The sequence below is a fragment of the Petaurus breviceps genome, unplaced genomic scaffold, assembly GCF_028583685.1.
Source record: "Petaurus breviceps papuanus isolate PSGF00001 unplaced genomic scaffold, PetGlider_PUasm1.0 90603, whole genome shotgun sequence".
NCBI lineage: Eukaryota > Metazoa > Chordata > Mammalia > Diprotodontia > Petauridae > Petaurus > Petaurus breviceps.
The window spans coordinates 3,761,237-3,785,183 of record NW_027187284.1 but is presented as its reverse complement, the minus strand read 5'-3'; positions in this window follow the sequence as shown (position 1 = coordinate 3,785,183).

Here is a 23,947-nt window from a genome sequence, read left to right as displayed (position 1 = left end):
TTATGTTTCTATTTTCAGAGCTAATTATGGGGTAGTCTCTAAGTTTTCAGGCTTTCCAAGCAGGTATGACCTAAGGAGAGGTGTGTTTAGCCCTCTCTTGGCCTGTGCTCTGGTCTGTGAATGACCACAAGCACACTTTTCTGCCCTTCTGCTGTAACCAGGGTCTCTGCTGCCTGTAGCCACAATCTCTGGTGTTCTAGTGCCCCTCCTCACCCCAGGACTGCTATTCTGATCAAGGTATGGGCAATGGAAAGGAGCCCTTCCCCACTGCCAACAAAGGGACACTTATAATGTCCTTCTTACCTATTATCTGACCCCCTTACAGTTTGTGGCCTGACAGCTCCAAAAGCAGTTACTGCCATTGCTGATTCATTTCTTCCAAAAGTTTGCTTCTGGTTTTCTGGGACACAATCTGTTCTGGAAGGACCCACACTGAAGGGACACAATCTGTTCTGGAAAGACCCACACTGAATTCAGCTCCATTCTCACCCCTGTGTGAAAAACCTTTACTGCCACCCTTATGAGTTGTATTAGAATGGAAAATTGTTGCATCCCATCCTTTTGTATTTTCTACTCCTCCAGAATTTTTTTAAGGTATTATTTTAAAGGTACTGGAAAGTCCCTGCCTTTTTTCCACAACCTTCTCAACTTTTTAGAAGACCCAGGAAGACATAAAGAAGATCATACATTGATTTCTAGCTTCAAGCATCATACGTTTCCTTAAGCCTGGTAAACTCATAAAAAGCCAGAAACAAAAGAAGAAGTATTTGGGGGAAAGGTTTGAAGTGCTAGGAGAGAGGGTGAGAGGGAGGGAGGGAGGGAAGGAGGGAAGGAGAGAATGAGAGAGAGAGAGAGAGAGAGAGAGAGAGAGAGAGAGAGAGAGAGAGAGAGAGAGAGAGAGAGAGAGAGAGAGAGGAGTCAGACAGACAGACAGACAGAGTTGGAGACCTTAGATCTGGAGGTTATGAGATGAGACTAGGTTCTAGGGATAGTTTTGTAATCACACCTTCATCAAACTTATCAGCTTACCCCCACCACACAAATGTCTTGAAAGACCTACATTTATTCATAGTTTCTTGTTTATTTTTTGGTAGCAAAAGGTAGAGTTGGTGCTAACATTTAGGACTTAGAATAGTTTTCCTATGCTTAGACCACCACCCAGTGGCAAGAGGAGTTTTTTTAGAAAGGAAAAAATATTTTGGTTTTCTTTACCAAGATGAAGGCTAGAATGAAACTACTGAAATCCCACTGTTATCATTCAGAGAATTTTGTTATTAATTCATAGAACTTAATATGTAAGTGAGAGAATTTAAAGCTATAACAAATCGATAATGAGCAACATCTTTAGTAGTGAATGCTACCAGTGGAATTGACAGAAAGAAAAGGGTGGGGGAAAGATGAAGAGTAAAAGGAAGAAAATAGTGTGGTATAATGGAAAGATACTGGGTTTGAAGTTAAAGAACTCAGATTTGATTCCTGCCCCTTCATTTGCATATGTGATCTTGGGGAAAACAAAATGAGTTTCTGAGACATGGTTTGCTCATGTACAAAATCAGAGTGTTGAACTGGGTGACCTTTAAGGTTCCTTGCTTTACTAAGTCTATGATCCTTTGATTGAGCATTTGATTGAACATTGAGCATTATGTAGAAAGACAAAATCTAGTTTGAATTGTCACAAGCCACAATTCAAAGAAGAATATGTACAGCTGTGAAATATACAGTCATCTGGAAGCCTGCAAATAAATAACAAATATATTTTTCCCGAAAAATGTCAATCAGTAGATCATAAAGATATATTTAGGATATATAACATTTAGAAATTTGTTCTCTTGAACATTATTGTAAACACTGTAGTCAATAAACAGATTTTTAAAAATTATATATTACAAACACAAAATGGAACAAAGAAATACATATTCTGCTATATTTGTTAGGAGATAAAATGATTAGTAATTGAAAATAAAATTTAAAAATAAATTTTAAAAACATTCCATTGCTATATTTCACAGGAATCAATGCCAGTCAGGTTATCAGTACGTGCTCTTTGCTCTCAGAAAACTTGCTTTTAATGCCCCACTAAACCAACCTTTTCACAGGAATCAATGTTAAATCCAGTCTATAGTTTTGAAGCTTCATTTTTTCCTTTGTATTGAACACAGAGGCTTTTTTCCCCTCTGTCGTGTGGCATCCTCTCATGTTCCATATCATTTCAAAGTTCCTTAACAGTCACTTATCAACCACTCCTGATGCTTTTTTTTTTTCAGTAGTATGGGAAATAATTTTTCTGAACTTGATGAATTAGACTTCTCAAGATTTGTTAAATGTTTTCTTGCTATGTCCTTATAATTTCATTTATGTTCTATCCATTCTAATCCAAACACTATTCTCCTTGAGAAAACAACAATGAAAACCAAACTAAATTAGACCATTCCCATGTTGTTGTTTTTTTTTTTTTTATTTCTCTCAAGCTGGCTTGACATAAATTGCATGGAATTTACACTCCAGACCTGTGCCCCCCCCCCCCCGCTATGGGACTAGTCCAGAAGTGGTTTAATTTGTGATTGGGGGATACAGAGTTACATGTCTTTCAAAGGGTAGGCAATCCAGAGGGGTGCCCATCAACTCTGATTGGTCAATACACTGGAAGTTGGGCTATTGAGTATGTGACTTGGGTCAGTTAATCCAGATTAAGAAATAAAGGGGAATGGGATGTCCAGTTTATATCAGATCACCTCCCTACCATGCTAGACCACTCCTTGTCTTGGGGTATCTAAACTGAAGAATCTGTCTTCTCCCAAGCAGCTTCCAGTGCAATCTCATTATCAGTAATGTCTGTGTGAAGAATTTAAGACCTGGAACCTGCCTGGGGTAAGGAGGAGCTCTGAGAATCCTTTTTTTTCACAATAGTTTTGACTTCTTTCTATTATCAGGATGGATGATAGGGGTGGAAAATTAATTTCATTAATGCAATCAGCTCACTTCAATTAAAGTGACTGACATGATGTTATGCCCTGATAACTTCAACAGATAAGATTATCTCTGTTGCATGAAGTAATCAAAGGCTTTAGACTATTAGAAGTACATGACTAATTTTGAATGACATTGGGAAAAATCAAGTTTAGTTATCCTGGAAACCTGGAAACATTGATTCAAGAATGTGGTCATAAATGTGCATGAATCTGATAAGTTAGTTTGTAAGCAAGGACTCTAATATCTTATAGCACAGAGTCTCTAGCCTCTTTCTTGATCTTAGCCTCTTTCCCTCCATTCCCTCCATTTTTCTAGAGGAAGACCTTATACATCTTCAGTGAATCTATATTATTTTAGACTTTGCATCCTAGTCTTAGCATCATTCCTTGAATAACTGACAAAAGTCTGAATCTGTAGGTGAGAACAGATTAGATGAAAAGAGGAGAAGTAGCTCCATGACTTAATAAGGAGTTTTCAGCAGAACAGTTCCATTATATATAAGGGAAGCAATATGAGGACTCTAGGAAAAAGGTATTCCAGGTTCTATGACCTACACTTTGCCACATGTGCTTTTTAAACTTAATCCACATCTCCTAAGACTCTTCATGTTCTTGTTGGAGCATGTGACAGAGATTTCTGGAGGGTGTATTTTATTAACTATAAAATAATAGCAAATACCCCTTTCTAAAAGCTAATTGGGTCTGTTTGATTAATTGATATTAAACAATAATCATGGAGGGAAGTTCACCAAACAGTCCATTTCTCCTTTGATGGACCCACCACCCCAATGTTGCCCCTCATCATCTCACATCTGGGCTACTGAAATACTCTCCCTGCCTGAAATCTCTCTCCACTCTATTCTATCCTACAGTCAAAGTCATCTTCATAAAGTAGAACTCAGACCATGTCATTCCCCTAATAAACTATAATGGCTTCTTGTTATATATAAGATCAAATACAAAACCTCCTGTTTATTCCCCTGCATGGATGCTACAATCAAGGGACACGAGACTCCTTGCTCTTCATCACACAAGATTCTCCATCTCCAGCCTCAGTGCATTTTCACTGGCTGTCCTATCAACTTAGAATATCTTCCTCCTCTTGCCTGCCTCCTGGCTTCCCCAGCTTCCTTCAAAACTCAGAAAAATACGATATTTTATTGAGCAATATTTCACGGTCTTGGTTGCCCTGCCCGCCATAATAGTTCATGCGCACTGAGATTTCCTGTAATCTATCCTGTATATATCATATATGCACAGACTTGTTTGTACCTTGTGTCCCTCAGACAGAATGTAAGCTCCTTAAGAGAAGGGGCTGTATTTACTTTTCTTTCTATTCCTAATATTTCGTTCAATGCCTGGAAAATGTTAAATGCATAATGAATGTTTATTGATAGCATTGAGTTATAGTAAAAAATTAAACAAAAACTACCTATCAGTCCTTCTTGATTAATCCTAGACACCAGAGAGTGGAGGCTGCCCTCTGAGGACCCAACCTAACCATTTATGTGGGGTTGAGTGAGTAGCCATAGAGTATGTTATACAATTATCTATCAATTTAGAGCAATAATCTTATCACACACACACACACACACACACACACACACACACCTTTTTTTAAAAATCCCCATTGTGACCATACCTGCACCTTTAAAAATGATATTCTTTGTCTTTAATATTGCTAGCCAATGTCAGATCCCACTGAACTAATTGTTCTAATTGAACTAATTGTGACTAATGCTATTTTTATAGTACAGTGACAAGTTTTTGTATTTCACCTCCTGTACCTGCAATTGTTTCAATCATCTCTACATGCCTTTTAAAAAATCTGTATCATTTTACCCTTCTAAAGTCATATTAGTCATGACAAGGATACTGTTAAAGAATTTACTATTTAAAAAAGGGAAAAGAGACTTGCACACCTATAACCATGTTGTACAGAAGAATGAGATAACTATCTATCCATCCATCTATCTATCTATCTATCTATCTATCTATCTATCTATCTATTATCTATCTATCTATCTATCTATCTATCTATCTATCTATCTATCTATCTATCTATCTATCTATCCATGTATCACCAGTAAGAAATTAGAGAAATGAGAGCTTGCTTCTTTATAGAAGAGTTTATATTAATGGTTTTATGCCTGTAGTAAATAAATAGTAATATTAAAATCATTTAATTTTCCTTACTTTGGTCAAATTTCCCATTGTAAAGTCCTTCAGGGAAATAAAATATATTTTATGTTGTATACAATATTCCCTAAAAGCCATCATTATTTGTTTTCAGAATATACCCTTTGGATAAGGCACTTTGGTTTAGTATATCCAGGCTTCAGACTACCAGGGAAATTTGCAGCATTATAATATTTGTTACTTGGGACCTGAAAAATCTGCCTTAGAAAGCATTAATGACCGCTTTCCCCTCCTCCATATTTTACAATAGATCTATTTCCTGATTTCTCTAATTTCTCTAACATAGTCACTAGCCTTAGAACAGACTAGAGAATACTAGAACAGTAGCAGGAAGCACTGAACATGGAGGGAAAGGACCTGCATTCAAATTTAATTTCTGCTGCTTACCACCTGTGTGACTTTAGGCAAGTCAATTCACTTCTCTGGGCCTCCGTTTTCTCATTTGTAAAATGATTTTTTTTTTGTCTCTTTTTAAGTTCTTTCCTAATTCTCATTCAGGGTACAATGAAGTATGGATGAGTGTTCAAGTGACAAACATCATTGATCCTGAAAAAGAGCTTATAGCCAAAGAAGATCCCCAACAAAATTGTACCCAGACATTCCTATTCAATATACCACTTTAATTGTGCAAGAACCTCTATAAATTCACAATTGTCTTCTTGTTCAAGATACATAGCAGATCTCTTGCATTTTTGCTTACAAAGATTAAAACATGCAATCTTATTTTTTTAATCTGACAATGTAAAATGTAAACATGTAGAATTTAATTCTATAGAGTGCTTTTGATATTTGTTTGACACCTTATTTCATTTAACTTGAAAAATCAGTTTTACTTCCCAGAATCAAATCTTGGTAAGTATTTTGAAAGGAATAGAACATGAAAATGATTCAGACTTATTCATAAAACTCTAATATGATCTGTTAACTCAACTGATTGAAACTTCTTCGCTGGGGAAAAAAAATTCTTTATCAAAACCAACCAAAAATGCTGCTCCAAAATGCATCACATTTCTTTATCCATATCCTTGAAGTCTTCAGAAATCATTCCAGTTCCCCCTCCTTTTAATTGCTGGAGCACACATGATCTATAGCTATCACTAAAACTTTTGTATATGCTTGTTACATTGTGATTAATTATTTTTATGCATATGCCCTGCTATCTCAACTAAATCTAAAAATCATCTATCATGAGGACCATATCTTAGGCTTTTTGTAGCTTTCGTGTATGGTACGCTGCCCTCTACCTTCTAGAGATCCAGTAATTGATAGTCATTATATCAGTCAGAGAATCTTCACATTGAGAGGTACTTTAATAGAGAACAAGATAAAAAACATAAAAAAAACATAAAAAAGCATAACATAAAAGTGATTTCTTTTTTATATTTATCTTTGTTACCCTAACATGAGGTTTAATGTTTGCCATCTTGCAAGCATTTGATAAATAAAATAATATTATTTCTCAGTTTTTGAGAATAATTTGTATACTCAGTCAAAATTCTTTTTAAAAGTTTGACAGAGTCCTGCTGGACTACCCCTTCCTTTGACTTTTGGGAGTTGCTTTTTTACGATTAGTTTAATTATTCAAAATGTATATTTGCTGTTCTATTAATTTTGATATGGTTTTGTAGATGACCCCCTATTTCTTTTGTATTATCAGTTTTGCTGCATTGTAATAATGTGTAATATCTCACAGGGTCATAGATCTAGAGATGATCTTAGAATTTAGAATCATTTTAAAGATGAGGGAACAAAGACCCAGGGAAATTATGAGACTTGCACAGGTTTTTTCATATATTCAAAATTAGGAATTAGAACCCCATATTCTTTCCATTATATTACAGTTTACTAATTATTTTTTACTTCTTTGCTAATTATTATTTAATATTATTAATTTAACTTTGTTAATTTTGTTTTCAAACCTCTTCTTAATTGTATTAGCTAAGAATTTATCAATGTTTTTTTAGCAATTGATTTATCAAATTATTTATCAATGTCATTACAAAAGACAAAATTTTTTAATTCACAAGATAAATCATGCTTTCTGTAACATAGCATAATATGATTATGCATGAAACTGCAAGTCTGCTATGTACAACTTGCTATTCCTTTTAAATAAACTTAGTTTTATAGGCCTTATCTTTAATGGTCATAATCATAATTAGAAAATGCTTTATTATATAATTAAGTGATAAAACATTCATTTTTTGAATACTGGGAATAAGATTCTGAAACATAATCGAGGTACAAAAACATTGCTAGACTGAAAGCTCCATAATCATTTAGACCGTGTAATCTACATTTTGTATCTTTAATAGGGCCTACCACAATTTTTTTTTCAGTTGAATTTAACAAGTATTTACTAAATCCCTACTCTAGGAGGCAGAGAAGTAGCATGTTGTAGTGTCTAGAAAATTATCTTTAAAACTATGAAGACTGGGTTCAAAGCCCACTTTTGGCTTTGTGAACCTGGATAAGTCATTTCACCTTGCAGTGTTCTAGGCAGCTCTTTTAAATCTATAAATTGTAAAGATGTTAACATACATTGGTGGCAGCAGTTTCTTCACCAGAGAGTTTCTTATGTTTATACAATCATAGGTCCAGTTTCTATTCCCTATTCTTATAGTGATACTAAATATATATATATATATATATATATATATATATATATATATATATATATTCAGCTAATTAGTCATGGCTCCATTCAGTAAGTAAGCTATATTTTAATATTCCATGTCCACCTTCATGTAATTACATTGTTTGGGTTTGAGGACATGAGTAATGTTTTTACAGCATTATGGAGCTAGGTATTCCTTTGAAGGTTTTATGGTGAGTTAAACAGAAATAATTTGCCATAGTGGATTAGTATATCATTTTCTTAGAGCTTATAGGTGGAAAAAGATTGCAATTCATAAGAGAAGACATTTCTTGATAGCATTTAACCCTAATTTTAAATTTCTTTATTATATTTTAATTATTTCCCTTTACTTTATATTTCATCTCTGAAGTGGTATGAGGAAGCCAAAATGGAACTTAATGAAGACAAATTGCAGTTTGATCAAGCCAAGTACAAAAAGAAGACATGTATGATGGTGATACTATATGAAAGAAATGATGTTTTCAGATATTTGAAACTGCTGACATAAACCAAACATTATTTTAGAAAATGATGCAAAGGACAGCCAGGCTTCCTGCATTCCTAATAATTATTAAGGTACATTTCTACTTTATTTTTCTAAAAAAATTATGAAAGTAATATACACATACAATGAGGCTTTTCTGGGTAAAAATCTGAGAAGGTAAAAAGCAAAATTTTGCAAATAGTTTGCTCTTCCAGAACATTGTTACCAACAGAGTATTTGTTGAAAAGTATTGAAAAAATTAAAAAAAAATCTTGCTGTGGCTATTTTTAGATCTTAAAAAGAACATATACATAAGTAAACCAACATACAAAGGATTTTTCCTCTTTTTCTAACATCCTTTAATCTTTAGAAGAGCCTTGGGAGGAGGTATAATTAATAGCCCTATTTTCCAATTGAGGAAACCTAATGGGGCTAGGTGATCGTATTCTATTGCAAAGGTGACAAAACTTTTAATTAAGTCTTCATCTTCTCAGGGACCACATGCCAGTTCAGTATGGGCTGAAGGTCCAAAGACTCTCCCTTTAAAGCATTATTTCTCATTGGATGCTGTCAGAGAGGAGTCAAACCAAGAGGCATAGTCCAACAAAGACAATGAAGGAAGAGGACAAGTAAAACCCTTTGAATTTATATCCAGTTCTGGTTCTATGACCAGAGACTGTCAAAGAGGCTGATGTCCACCACATTTTCATTTTAGTTTTCTTTTTCATGCGCCAGGAATTTCTATGCATGCTCCAAAGACTCATTAAGGTACCACCATTAGTTTTCATCATAGATATCCTGGAAACATATCCCCAGGCACTTTTTCACATGTTGACAGGGACTAGGCACATTGGCCACTCTTTTTTGTTTCCCCAAAACAAAATTATCTTTATTACTAAAGAACTTACATTTGTACAGCCAAGCACGAGCAGCTTTCCAGAGGACTGCTGCTGTGAACAGCTTCAAGGTTCTGATTACATAGTATAGTGAACTCTCTATTTATCCAGCAGTAAATTAAGGCAAAACATTCACAGAAATCAAAGTACAGCATTCACAATACTAAAATGGCCACATAGTTTTCACCAAAGTGGTCACAAAGTTTTAAACAAAGTACTTTCATTGAGTATCTCAATCACTTAGTAAGTACTTAACTCAATCATCCTTAAGGAAGCTTGTCTCCTTAAAGAACACAAAGTACAAAGGTCAAAGTTCTCCACCCCTAGGTCACAGTACTTCATAAACTTAGTCATCATCAAGTACTCAAGAAGAGATTTTTCATCTTGATTCAATGTTGGCTTACGGATTCCACAGTTCTTCTTCCATGGTCCCAGCTCCTGCCCAAATCTCTCCAGCTGTCACCTGGATTCAAAGACAGACAGCTCTCAGCTCCTTGCCCAGCCCTTTGTCCATCTCCTCATCCAGTTCTTTGTCCAGTTCCCATTCCATATTGAAGCTCATAGTGTCCAGTCCCCATCAAGTCCTTCACAGTTCCTGTTTCTAGGAAGGTAAAGCTTAACAGAGCCAAAACAGCACACATGCATATTGCCAGCACCATCACTAATTAACTATCTGTGTGATAAATCAACAGGGACCAACAAACAAGGTCCAAGAGGTCACCACAAATAAGCAACAAAGAAATCAACACAGACCCAACAAACAAGATCGGAGGACTCAACACAAGTCATCAGTACAGTCCCAGAACCTACAAATCCCTCCTCCAGAACTTCTGTAAACAGACAACCAGAAAAATCTTCTTTCAGGGCTTTCAGTAAGGTCCCAGGAGCTGTGTAGAAAGTATTACAAACAAACAGACAGAATAGAAAAAAAAAAACATAAAGTGCTGGGATACCACAAGTTTTCTTGTCCACCACAAGAGCTCCTTTCTCAGTTCTGCTCTCTCCAGCCTGGGCCTCTCCTTATATATGGTTGTTAGCTCCTCCCTTTCCAGTTGCAGGAGTTCATAAGTTCTAGGGTTCACAAGTTGTGAGATTCACAAGTTCTGGATCTTAATACTTGATACAAACATGAACTGAAACATGGTGTTAATCACTTCTGTGTTAAATAACTGAAACAAGCTGCTAATTCAATAGCTGAAACAAGGTGTTAACTACTTCTTTGCTTGCCATTAAACATTCTAACCAGCATTCAAATGATTTTATCAGTAACCTCATTTTCACTTTCACATTGCCAACTATGCACATTTGTGTCTATGTGTAGTAGAGAAAAAAATAGAGATGCAACACAAGCAAATTTGTCGAGTTGCTAGTTGTCTACTAAGTGTTTCATTGGTCTTGTTAGCATACTATTTGTAAAGAGCTACCCATGCCTTTGTTGCACAATTTCATTTTCTGCATTTAGAACTCAAGTTCCATTTCACAATTATTCCCACAAAGCATAGTGCATGTAAAGCATAGTAGAAGTCCTTTGGGCTTTAAGTCCAAGTGTGCAAAGTCAGTGATGTGGATTAGTGAGAAACCTTTCCAGTATCGGCATGTTCCTAAAGCAGTGACTAAAGTCCCAGAAAACTCTCCCTTGGTTTGCAGAGCTCAGTCAAGGGAGAGAGGTTTACATCAGTATAATATGGAGTACAATGTTCTCACACTACCATCTGGCACAGTGGAAGGCAAGATTCGGGGGGCGGGGAGTTTTAATTTTAGCAATTTTATTTGCTATACAAGATTGATGGCAGTATGGTTGTATGAACAGAGACTATCGTTTAAACTCTATTTAATTGAGATGTTAGTCAGATTGTTAGCCCAAGAATATATGAAATGAATGAAGAGCTGTCTTTATACATTCAGAATGGTTAAATTAGTATATCAAGGATATACTACTTGTTAAACCTACATCTTTTAGGTTATGGATTCACAAGAAGATAAAGGGCTATAATTTACGTGGTCCTTTTTAGTGTATGTTATTAAAGCATGTCCCTTTAGGGTAGATTAACTAAGGTAATTAAGAGTTTATGATATAGAATAGACTCTGGTTCTAAATGCTCTTTACTCAAAACAAAATGTTTACTAATGGTTATATTTTTTTATCACAGACATCTAAGGAATTTCTAGCATAATATAACATTTCTAGCATAAAAAATAAAAATATTTTTACATGTTAATTTTGGGGGGGATATGTGGTAATTTCTGGATTATTTCATAATTATTGTGTTAGGAAAAGAACAAGTCAGAATTGATGTCTTGTTATAAAGAATTATATGAAGAAAAGTGTATTTTAAGTAATATCTACTGAAAGATTGCAATTTTTGGTAGTTGTGAGAACCTAACCTACTTTTCTCCATTCATCCAACATGTCAACATTTGCATTTTTGACCATTTCCTAGGAATCTTGCCATGGCAAGTTGAGGATTGATATTATACACACTATACATGTATACAATTATTTGAAGAATAAGTATAGAGAGAACAAATAATACTTTCAAATGTTTAAATAAAATGTAGTTAGGAAATAAGGGCACTAGCAATTAGGAAAAGCAAGAAAAGTTTTAATGGTAAAGTACTTAAACCATATGGTAAGTACTTAAACCATAGTGGAATAACTGTATTTCAATATAATCATATCCTTTATAATCTTTTGCATTATATTTTATCTCTAGGCTTCTCCAGACCTTCTTATTGGTCAATGAGCCAAAGTTATTAAGATCCCTAGATGTAGAAAAGGCATTTGAGATGATTCTTGAAGGAAAGGAGGGATTCTACATAGGAGAGGTGAGGAGGGAATGTATTTTGAAGCATGGTGGATATTCACTGCAAACACCAAAAGAATAGGTAGAGTGGACTTATTCTGGGAGAAAAAAGTCAAATTAATGATCATTTATTAAGTGCCTGCTAAATACTGGTCACTGTACTAAATACTGAGGGCACACACAAAAAAAAACAGAGTGCTTCCTCTCAAGAACTTCACAGTCAAATGGGGGAAACAACATGCAAAGAAAGATGTGCAAAGAGGATGTATACAGGATAAACTAGAGATAAACAGAAAGGGAAAAACAAGAGCTTAATGTTAACAGTAAAATGAATAGATAAATAAACAAACCAGAAAGGGTGTTTCCCTTTTAGTTCCCTTGCTAGAGAAAAGAAGACAAAACATTTAGTTTTTTTTTTCACTTAGGGAATTTAAAAAAAATATTTATTATATGAATTAAAATTTGATGAGATTCTGCTTTGCTTAGAATCCTGAGTTAAGGAAAACCATACTATTATAGTTTTCCTTATTAATTAATTATTTTTATTACAATTTATTTTTATTTTATTTTCCATCTCATCCTTCTCCCCTCACTTTCCCCATCCCCCATACATTGAAAAGGCAAAAAAATACAAATATGAATGGTTTAGCTCAGCAAAGAAGGGAGTGTAGAAGGAAGGAGGAAAGGGAGGAAGGAAGAGAGGGAGGTGAAAAATGAGGAAGGAAAAGAAAGAAGGAAGGAAGAAAGAGGGGGAAAGGAGGGAGGAAGAAAAAAAGGAAGGAAAAGAAAAAATGGCAAAAGGGAGGGAGGACGGAGGAAAAAAGCCAAAAAGAAGGGACAGAAAAGAAGAAGAAAGGGAGGAAGGGAGAAGGAAGGAGAAAGAAAGGTAAGAAGGGAAGGGAAGGGAAGAGAAACATGCTTCAGTCTGTACTCTCAGTTAATCAGCTCTCTATCTGCAGGTACATAACATATTTCATCATGAGTCTTTTGTAATTGTTTCTGTTAACTGTGTTGATCTGAGTTCCAAGTCTTTCAGGGTTGTATTTCTCTTTGCAATATTGTTATTCTAAAATTATTCTTGTTCTCTTCAATACACTTTTTATCAGTTTGTAGAAGTTTTCACAGACTATTCTGAAACCATTGTCTTCATAATTTCTTATAGCATTATAATATTTCTTCACATTCATATACCAAGAGATATTCAGGCTTGTTTCAATTTAGGGAGTCTTCTGTAGTTTCCAGTTTTAACACCAGCATAATATGTCCAGTTCTATATTTTGTACACACATGCATACACACACATTTATATAGTATATGTGTGTCCCCTTTTTCTCAGTCTTTGATCCCTTTGAAATAAAGAAGTATCAATATTCCTACGTAAAAGATGTGCATAGTTTAATAACTTTTTGGACATCAATCTAAATTACTTTACAGAGTGCCTGGATGACTTCACAATTCCACCAACCACATGTTAGAGTTCCAGTTTACCCCACTCCCTCTAGAATTCATCATTTTCCCTTTTTTGTTAACTAAGCAAATCTGATAAATGTGAGGTGATATCTTAGAGAGGTTTTAATTTTTTTGTGTGCAATTTTTTTCTTTAGATTTTTTACAAGACTACTGATAACTTGAATTTATTCCTCTGAAAACTCCTGATTCATATCTTTGATAATTTACAAAGTAGGATATGCCTCGGATTCTAATAATTTTTACTCAATTTCCTGTGTATCTTAGAAAAGACATTTTAAAAAACTTGTTGCAAAGATTCTTCCACCACCATCATCACTTCCCTGTTTTTCTAATTTAAGTTTGCAATGGTTTTGTTTGTGAAAAAATATATTTTTAAATGTCATGTAAAAGAAATTTCCTTTTGATACCAAAATTGTTAACAAAATTTTACCTTCATTTTATCTGCTGTGAAAAATCTTCCTTTCATTTCATTATGAAACCTTCCCTCAAACCACAGATTTTATAAACAATTTTGTCCATACTTCTCTAATTTGTTTATAATGTCACTCTTTATGTCTAAATCACGTACTCATTTAAAGTTTATCTTGGCATACGATTTATAATGTTGGTCTATATCCAATTTCTGCAAAACTACTTTCTTTTTTTCCCAGTAGTTTTTGTGAAATACATTTTAATCACCATGCATGGCAAAGTGTTTTATAATAAGTAGGTGTTTATTAGAAGGCTATTGAATGCAAGAATTAATAAGTTCCAATTTAACATATGTTATCAAGATAAGTAGACTGACTTCCAGGCTCAAAAACTGGTGAGTGTCAGAACAAGGACTTAAAATTTCAAAACAAGGGTGGCTAAGTGGCTCAGTGAATAGAACACCAGCACTGGAGTCAGGAGGACCTGAGTTCAAATCTGGCCTCAGACACTTAACACAAAAACTTGCCGTGTGACCTTGAGCAAGTCATTTAAGCACAATAGCCTTACAAAACAAGCAAAAAATAAAACTCAAAACCAACTCTGCCATTTTATTCACCAATTTCTGGTGAAGATATGATCTTTTTCCTTGGCAAGGCCAAAATCTCAATATATGCTTTTGATCTCTTCTACTACAGTCTTCTGTATCAGAAAATAACCTCAATTATTGCCATTTGTCTCTCTAATTTCCAATCTCTTCCTATGCACTAATCATTTCCTACTACCTTCAAACTTTGAAAGTCTCCTTCATTTTTTTCTTCTTTTTTATTTTTTTTCATTCATTCTCTCTGTTTTTTTTCTCCCGATTTTTCCACTATCCATTTCCCCAAAAGAGCAATCCCACTGAATATCCCCTCCCCCACTCTACTCTCTCCTATATCTTTCCCCATACCCCCTCTGACTTTCCAGTAGGGTACAGTGGATCTCTATGCCCCAGCGCTTGTATATCTTATTTTCAACTTACATGTAAATAATAATAATGATAATATGTATATTTTAAAACATTTGATTTTAAAACTTTAAAATCCACATTATTTCCCTTCCTTCTTCACCACCCACCCTTACTGGGAAGATAAGCAAGTCAATATAGGTTGTACAAGTGTAGCTATGCAAAATATTTCCATAGTGGATATATTGTGAAAGACTGACTATATTTCCCTCTATCCTAGCCCATCCCACACTTCTTCTATTCTCTACTTTGATCCTGTCCCTATTCAAATGTGTGTGCTTCCAACTTCCCTCCCCACCCCCAGCCTGCCCTCCCTTACATCATTCCACCTTTCATCCTTTTCCCCCCTACTCTCCTGTAGGGTGAGATACCCTATTTAGTGTGTATGTTATTCCCTCCCTAAGCCAAATTCAGTGAGAATAAGCTTGACACATTCCCTTTTGTCTTTCTGTTCTTCCCATGAATTGTAATCATTTTAACTTGCCTTTTCTATACAAGTTAATTTACCCTAGTCTGTCTATCTCCATCACCTCTTAATTTCATGTTTTAAGTATCATCCCATCCTATTAAATTGGTCCTGTGACCTCTATGTATACCTGTACACATATATACACATATTCACATATATATTCATATCCCCATATACCCTCCTATATAGAAATAATTCTATTCCCTTCAACTATTCTCATACTGAGAAAAGTTTCTTCAGTTACAATGATTTTTTTTTTTCATGTAGGGATGTAAATAGTTCAACTTTGATAACGTTCTTATGACTTCTTTTCCCTGTTTACCTTCTCATGTTTGTATTGCTTCTTTTATCTGAATGTGAAATTTTCTATCCAATTCTGTTTTTTTTCAGCAAGAATGCTTGAAAGTCCTTTATTCCACAGAATGACAATATCTTCCCCTGAAACATGATACTCAGTTTTGCTGGGTAGGTGATTTTTGGTTTTAATCCCAGTTCCTTTGCCCTCCATAATATCATATTCCAAGACCTTCTATCCCTCAGGGTAGAAGCTGCCAGATCCTGTGTTATCCTGATTGTGTTTCCACAATATTCAAATTGTTTCTTCTTGGCTGCTTGTAATATTTTCTCCTTTATCTTGGAATTCCAGAACCTTGCTATAATATTCCTAGGAGTTTTCTTTTTGGGATCTTTTTCAGGAGGTGATCGGTGGAATCTTTCAACCTCTATTTTGCCCTCTGGTTCTAAAACATCAGGGAAGTTTTCATTGAGAACTTCCTGGAGGATGATTTCCAGGTTTTTTTTTTTGATCATGGCTTTCAGGTAGTCCAATATATTTTAGATTTTCTCTAGGATCTATTTTCCAGGTCAGTGCTTTTCCTAATGAGATATTTCACATTGCCTTCTGTTTTTTTTTTCATTTGTTTGGATCTATTTAATTGGATCTTGATTTCTTACAGATTCACTATGAAATAGTGATTTTCTATCTAACTCTGCTGGAATGATTCTCTTTAGTTACCTTTTGAGATTCTTTTTCTATCTGGAAAATTCAGCCTTTTAAGTCATTCACTGCACTGACCTCTCACTTTGTCCTTAGCATCTGTGGGGTTGATAATTCTGGAAACTGCCACAGCTGCTGGTGATCTGAAAACCCTCCAGCTGGCACCTGATCAGGATGCCATGAGGCTAAAACCTCAGGCTCTTGCAGGGCTAGGCTAAGTGCTGGCCACTTCCTGCCAACCTGCCAGGCTATCCTTAGAGAAAGGTTATCTTCTCTGTGTCATTTTGTGGGTTCTGTAGCTCCAAAATTTGTTCAGAGTCACCTTTTCCATGAATTGGAGGAGGTGGAAATAGGAGCCCTGCAGAAATCCGGTTTCTACTCTGCCATCGTGACTCCACCCCCCCTTCATTCTTAAAAACAGAGAACATCCTAACTACATCCCACCATCCCTAGAAGTTATAGTCCTAAACTTATTATTCATTTTGAGCCAAAAATAACCCTAAAAATTACATGAATTTCATATTGCTTCCATTCACTTACCACTTAGGCCTTTGTAATATGGCTTTTTATTTTCTTCTTTGTTTCAGAATTTTATGTTAGAGTCTAATATCAGAATACAAATACAGAATGAAGAAAACATATAATAAACTTAAATATTGGTAATTAACTACAATGTTATTTTTAAAAAGCATGTCATGTGTATCACAGAACATAAGAGAGGGTTCAAAATATGTAATAATAGATTTTCATTTCAAGAAAATTTATATGCTAAATAATACTCATATTGAGACTTTTTCATCTTTTTTTTGCTTTTGTAAGTTTTCTTTTGTTTTCTGCTATGCACATTTTTTTACTTTCTTCTTTGTTCCCTCCCCAACTCCCCCCCCCCGAAGGTTACAATAAAGCTTAGATGTTTCTCTATAGCTATTGATATATACATACACATTCACATACATATGTATACATATTCTTTACCAAACGGATTCTACTGCTGATCTTTGTTTGTTTGTTTGTTTGTTTTTATGAATGATTTTATGTCTTGTTTCCTATCCTTCTGCCTCCTCTACTTTACTTCTACCCACCACCTTGCCCTCTTACAATTTGGCTACCCTCCTCCAAGGATCCCTCCCCTATCCTCCTATTTCCATAAATCTAAACACTGCTCTATAACTCTATTTTACCTATTCCCTCAGTCTCACTTCTAAAGATCCCTCCCCTCTACTCTCCCCCTCCCTATGCCCCTATCATCTTATTTCTTCTAAATTTAGAAGACTGTTATTCTCTACTAAATATATGTGTGTTTTACTCTTTAAATTCATATCATTCTCAGGTTTACCTCAATATTTCTTTTAAACTATCAATTTATTTATAAGAAAACTGTTTCCATTTCACTTATATAAAAAGTAAACAGTCTTTCCTTACGGGTCCTTTATATTTAGTCTTTGTTATATGCCTTATATTTCCCTTGGTTCGTATATATTGAATTTTCAATTAAGTTCAGGATTTATTTTAACCAACTCTTGAAAGTCTGAGAGTTCATCAAATATCCATTTTTTTTCATTCAGGACAATATTAACTTTGCAGGGTATGATTATTTTTTGCCAGAGTCCCAGTTTTTTTGCTCTTCAATTTGTTGTGTTCCAAAACATAATGCCCTTTAATGTCTCTGCTTCAAGGACTTATGTAAGTCTGTTTGTGGATCCATCATATCTAACTGTTTTAATTTTGAGGCTTTTAATACTTTTGCCTTGATTTTGGGTTTTCAGAATTTGAATATGATATTCTTATGAGTTTTACTCATACAATTTCTTTTAATTGTTGATTGATGGATTTTTTCTATTTCTATTCCTACCACCCCTTGTTCTAATGCTTCAAGACAATTTCTTTGATTATTTGTCTTATTGTATCAAGATTCTTTTTTTGTCCTAACTTTCAGGTAGTCCAATTATTTTTAAATTTTCTCTTCTTGATCTAATCTCCAAATCTATTGTTTTTCTTATGTTTCATTTTCTCTTCTATTTTTTTCATTATTCATATTTTTTATCATTTCTTGATCTCTTATCATGTCTCTGGTTTCACCTTGCCCCCATTCTAATTTTCAAGGTGTCATTTGCTTCCTTAAGATTCTGTATCTCCTTTGCTAATTGGTAAACTTTTCTTTCTTACCCTTCTTGTTTTTCTTGGATTGTTCTTATTTTTCTTTTTTTAGTTTTTCCTCCATCTCTGTCATATGATTTTTGAAGTCTTTTTAATGATCTATGAATTCTTTTTGGGCAGGTGTCTATTTGACATTACTTTGTTTTGTTTTGTTTTGTTTTTACTTCAATATCTTCCTCTGAAGATGAACCCTGGTCATTTCTCTTCCAATAATAGGTTTCTATGACTGGATTATTGCTGCTTTGTGCATTTTTTGCTTAATTAATTGTAGTCACCTGTAGTCCTGGGGTGTGGGAGATGGTGACTCTTGTCCCAGATTTTCAGTTTTCCTTCTAGCCTAAAACCAAAACCAACTCTCCAACTGCCTAAAAGTGCACAAAGCCAGGGGCTTTCTGCCTCACTGCTTCTACATTCACCAGGTATTTGCTGGTTACTTCTCACCCCTGTCACTCTTCACAGCACAGCTGGGTCTGGTGTTCCTGGTAAGTAGAGATTCCCTTGATCTTCCTGGACTCAGATGCCCAACTCCTCTCATTATCCCAGGGTAAAAGTTCTGGTAGTTGGGGCTGAGGCAGCTTCTCAAGCTGACTAACCCTGGTTTGCTGCTACCCGTGTTTCCCTGATAATAAGACACTGTATTATAATGTTTTTTTTTGGACAGAAAAACACCAGAGGGCTTATTTTCAGGGGAGGGCTTATTTTAATGAACATTGACAGCAATTTTAATAAACAGGTAAATGTGAACAAAAAATGTACCTTTATTCAATAATGATCATGTCATCTTCTTCAACAACATCGTCATAAGTGTCCATACCCTGAATTCCGTCCTGGATGTCTTGTGCTTCCATTTCCTTCAGAAGAAGTGGACCCAATCTGTCATGTCCACCAATATAGCTCTCTTTAAATGAATATGTCTTGTCCAGGTAACCTGCTCATAGTGCCTTGGCGACACAGCTGTCAGTAATTTTATCCCATGACTTCTTCACCCAAGTCACGGCTTCTTGCAGACAGGGCTTCACAAAGTTTCCATGCTGATTTCTTTCCATTTTATTTTCAATGTAGTCATTGACTTCCATGCGCAAATGGTCCTTGAATGGTTTGTTTATTGCAATATCAAGGGTCTGGAGATAGGCAGTCATTCCTGCAGGAATCATTACTTGATCTATTCTTCTCTCTGCAAGGAAGTTCTTCATTTCTTTAGTGCAGTGAGTGCTGGCTGAATCCCAGACTATCAGACCTCTTTGGTTACCTCACATAACAAGTGGCAGCATTAAATCAACCCACTTTCTTATAACGGCTTGTGTACACCAGGCTTTTTCGGTTTCAAGAACGTAAATGCCAGATACATGTTCAATCTTATCTTTCTTGCCCTTACTGATGATTAGAGGTGTGGCTTTCTTTCCATCCAAATGAATTGCCAAAACACAGGTGACCCGTGCACTTTCATAGCCAGTGGTGGGAATGTAGGTTGACATTGCATCCCTGTGATGAATTGTTGTTTGAGATCCTTGTCCCATAAACACTGCAGTTTCATCCATAGCAATCATATTGCAGGTTTGGTACTTGGAAATGTCGATCCTATCAATAAAGGACTTGAATGCAAGTGCACGTTTAATAACTTCAGCATCTTCCAGCTTAAACAGTGTTGTTGATCTTCTTAGGGACAGTTTATACCGTTGAAGGAAGCCATCCAACCAGTGTTGTGATGCTTTGAATCCTTCTGAGACCATTTCAAACTCTGGTGCCATTGAAAGGGCAAATGCTTGAATATCAGCCCTGCGCACTACCAAGGCCTTTGCTCTCCTGTCAGCAATCCATTCACCAATGAGGATCTCCAAGTCAGGATATAAGAGCTGCCGACCTGATCCAGACCTGCGCTTTTTCCCTTTTCCCACATCCACCTGTTGATTGAGGTTATTATAATCTGCTTTCCATTTTCTGACCATTCGAAGATCCAAAAGTTTTTCTTTACAGAAAACTGCAAGATTCTTGCCATGTGACTCCTCTACAATTGCTTTCTTATACTCAACAGTATAGCTCTTCCTTTTTGTACTCATGTCTGGGGGTCAAAACAGACAGAATAATAAAATTATGACCATCAGTCCTTCTTTTCACTCCATCATGCCCCCTGAGTTCTTCTTTTTTCCTCCATCATGCCCTTTTTATCCTCCATCATGCCCCCTCACTCCCGCTTACATACCGGGTCTGGGTCTTTATGTTGTCCTGCCTCAGCTCTCCTCCGAGGCATTGCTCTCAATGGCTCCAGCAAGCAAATCACTGGGGAAGAACAGGATGATGCACTCACTGCTGCAGCTCTGATTGGATGCAGCTTGGAGCGTGGCGTGCGTTTCACTGGGGGGCAGTGGGGGAAGACGGTGCATACAGAAGGTACCATAATGTAGCACGTAGCACAGGGGATCACCTTCACTACAGTAGCAATCTCAATAGGGCTTATTTTCAGGGGAGTGCTTATTTTAGAGGAATCTTACACAGTAAGGGGAGGGCTTATTTTCGGGATAGGTCTTATTATCAGGGAAACATGGGTAGTTGTTTAAGAGGCTAGCCTCTTGCTGCTTAAGACAGAATATAGCCTAGAGGTGTTTACTCTTCAATGGGACTAAACCACTTCCTGGTATTTTTTCTTTACATCTCAAATTGGCCCAGACAGACTCTGGCTATGGCCCTGATCTTAGTTATCTCCACCCACACTTTGTTAGCCCTAAGGTGCTATTTTAACTCTCTTTGTGTGGGAAAACCTTGATAATTCAAAATTTTCTCCTTTACTTCTACATTCTGTCTTAGTGGTTGAATGAGTTCTTATAGGTTTAATTATCATCTCTATGAAAATCTCACATATCTAATAATTCTAGCCCCATGTTCTCCTCTAAGTTTCAATCTTAAATGATCAGGTTCTTATTGGATATTTCAAACTATGGATTAGAAGCATCTCAAACTCAACAGACCTAAAACAGAACTTATTAGTTTTTGAACAATGCCACCATTCTTCCAAGCTACGCTATTTCTGTCAAAGGAACCATAATTTTTCCAGTATAGTAGTAGTAGGTACATAAAATTATTGTTATCCTTGACACCTCAAGTCACATTCCCAATGTGTTGCCAAATTTTGCCTCAACTGTTGCTTACTTGGGAAGATTACTATTCTCCCTGAGCATCGTCTCTGGCCTCCTACAGTCCCAGCATCAATTTAGTTTCCTCATCTGTGCCTTTACCCACTTGGGTAACTCCTCCTTTCCTTTCTAGCTACACACCATTTTTGATTCACCCAGGAACACTATATCAAGGCCCAAACCCTGTGGATAACTTACCTAAACTCATTTATTTAAGAATAACTCACTCTCACTCTGCCATAGCCTCCCCATCCCATTAAATTTAATCTCTGGATGTCATTATAAAAATCCAATTTTCCATCCTCCACTTCTCAATCCTTTATCCCAATTGCTCTGAACTATACCCCCGATCCTCAACAATGCCCCACACTAAAGGTAACCATGTCTTACTTACATTGTACTCTCTGCAATGCTTGTTCCATAGGTCATAAACTGACTTTTAATCTATTTCCTGGCTATACTTTCTCCCATTCACATTTTGACCCTTTTCTGGGTTCTTTGACTTTAATCTGTGCTCTTCTTTTAAGCTCTAAACCCCATATCCTATTGAAGATCTTGCCCTGCCAAATCTCAGGCTTGGATTATACCCAGCAAATAATGCCTTTTCACTTGTTTTCATGCAACTGAAAAAAAAAGTTGGAGAAAATCACCAAAATGTGTTGATCAGCTCTACTGTCAATTTGTTATATAATCACAACTGTACCCTGTCTTGACCAAAGTAATCCTTTTTCACTTACATAATCAATTCACTATTCCAGTTAACATAGGAGATTTTCCAAACTCATTTATCCCTTTTCTAACCCCCAACCCATAACTCTCCATTTCCCAACACTTTCAGGTGCAAACCTTGCCTCATGCTGAATAAAAAATTTGTTCATTTGTTGAACCCTCTCTCTTTTCCCTTCCCGTATCCCCATTCCTCAGCACTCAGATGTGTTCTGCCATAATCTATTGTTTCACCTCTATTTTACCTGAAGAGTGGACTCTTCTCCTTGAAAATCCCTATACATGCAAAAGTAATTTCATTCCACCCCCTTTTTTCCAGCAAATGGCCTCCTCTACCATCCCCATTTGATGAATATCCCCATTCCCAGTAATCTTCAATCTATCCCTGTGAACTGGTTATTTCCCTATTGCCAACAAAGATAACCATTTGCATCTTCCTAAAATTCTCACTTGATCCATATATTCAGCTAGATTTTATCTTGTATCTCTCTTCCTTTTGAGAGTAAACTTTTTGCAAAGTTCATTTGTAATAAATTACTCCATTTCCATTTCTCTTAATATCTCTCTATATTCTCCTTTATATCATCATTCAACTGAAACTGCTCTCTCCCAAATTATCAATCATCTCTCAGTTCTTGAATCTACTGACCTTTTCTTTATCCTCATCCTTCTTGACATCTCTGGAGTTTTTAAAACTGTTGAGCATACTCTTTTCCTTGTTATTCTCTTCTGTCTTTTTTTAATAGTGAACTCTGTTTTTCCCCCTCTCTTCCTGGCTACACTTTCTTAGTCTCCTTCACTATATCTTTATCCAGGTTCTACCTCCTATGTTGCTACCTACTAATCTACTGACCCAATAACTCTTTTTGAGACTTTCTTCTCTTCTTCCTTTATACTACCTATTTTTGTATGGTGTGCTCATCAGTTTCTGTAGATTGATATACCATCCCTATGCAGATACTTAGATATTTTTGTCCTATTTCTAACCTTTTTCCTGAACTATAATCTCAGATTTCCAAATGCTTATTGGACATTTAAACTGGATGTCCTGTAGACATATTGAACTCATGTCCAAACAGGGCCTCATGATCTCTCCCCAGCTGCAATCTTTCTAACTCTTTATTTTTGTCAAGGGGAACAATATCTTTCTCATTACTGAGGCTCACAACATCACTGTTATCACTGACTGCCACTGTCTCTTACTGTCTACTCTAAACATTTGACAAGTCTAGTCATTTGTATCTTTGTAAGATCTCTCATATAGTCTGCCTTCTCTCCACTGACATTGCCACAACCATGATACAAGCTCTTATCAGCTCGTATCTGAACCATTGCAATAATCTGGTTATTTCTCTCTGTGTCTCATTTTTCCCCACACAGGAATGAACAATTGCTTGCATGTTCTCTTCCAAGTTAGGCTTTGAGCTTCTTTAGAGCAAGCAACTTTTTTTTCTTTGTATCCATTTGGCTTAGCTCAATGCCTGGTACATAATAGGTGCTTAATAAATGCTTTATTTAGCATCTTTTCAAATTTTCTCCAGTAGCATTGCTCAAACACCCAACAGGGCTTATTGAGTTTCAGTTAAAGTTGGT